Source organism: Galeopterus variegatus, unplaced genomic scaffold (genome assembly GCF_000696425.1).
Source record: "Galeopterus variegatus unplaced genomic scaffold, G_variegatus-3.0.2 Scaffold5615, whole genome shotgun sequence".
Lineage (NCBI taxonomy): Eukaryota > Metazoa > Chordata > Mammalia > Dermoptera > Cynocephalidae > Galeopterus > Galeopterus variegatus.
This window is the reverse complement of record NW_007731726.1, coordinates 17842-18934: the sequence shown is the minus strand read 5'-3', so window position 1 is coordinate 18934 and position 1093 is coordinate 17842. Positions and strand designations below refer to the sequence as shown.

The 1093-nt window shown below is 38.3% G+C and overlaps 1 protein-coding gene across 1 annotated transcript in view; it reads right to left on the bottom strand.

Moving 5' to 3' along the window:
• The window catches only part of IL17F (interleukin 17F), a 10789-nt gene that overhangs the window by 4635 nt on the left and 5061 nt on the right, over window positions 1-1093 (bottom strand). The window lies entirely within an intron of this gene.

The following is a 1093-nucleotide window of genomic DNA, read 5'->3' as shown; positions in this document are numbered from 1 at the left end:
TTTTTTTTTAATTGTCTGGAAATGTAGTATTTGTGTTCATGTCAAATCTAACCCATTAGATTGCAAATTCCTTCAGGAGAATGTGCATAGTACAGGTGTTCCATAAATACTTTCCGAATGAATGAAAGAGTGGGTGAGTGAATGAATGGACTAAATGACACTGTTAATAATAATGATAATGATAATGATAAATTAAACAATATAGTTAAGCTTAATGAATTAAGGAAAACATTATGCAAAACCATCTTTAGCAAAATTCCAATTATCCATGCTAATTGAAAGAAGCAGGGGCAGTAGTGGTGCACATCAACAGAGAATATGGAATCTATTTCTCTTTGGCTTTGGAACATATATTTTTTATACTTACATTGAAATATAAGTTTATCTGGTATTACAGGAATGCACAGAGAATGAAAGTGCTCTGTGAGGACCTAACTAAAAGAAGAGCCAAAAATCTCACCAGCTTCCCTTTGTCACGACTACTCTGTGCTCATCCCACCTTCACCACCAGTCCTTACTGGGGATGGACAAGGCCCACCATGATGCAGAACAAGAGGTAAAGCTGGGCTGCTTTCATTCTCTAGGCTCAACATTGTTCAGAATCATGCCTTCCATGAGTAAAAGTAGAGAAGGTGACTAGACTTGTTGGTAAAAAGGCCCTCCTTTTCATATTTTACAGATGCTGGAGGCAAGAAATGATAAGAGTAAACAAAAAGGTCATGGTGTCGACTTGCTATACCAAGAAGCTGAAAGCAAAGTTGAGCCGGATAAGCCAGAGTGAGGCTGATTTGCCTTCAAGTAACGAGCCTTTATCTACTTTCATCCCCTACAATTATTCATTCATTCAACAACTGGTTCTTGAATCTGTAGTGCCAGGGCTCAGGCATGGGCTCTGGAGTCAGAATTTCGAGGTTCATCACCCAGTTCCAGGACTCTTAGAAGCTGTGATTCAGTTTCTTCCACCAGAAAAAGGGAAGATGAAATGAGGTGACCCATACAAAGCACGAAGAGTACTGCCAGCACATAGTAAGTATTCAATACAGGTGGCTACTATTTTTTTTTTTTTTTTTTTTTTTTTTCTTTTTCCGTGTCC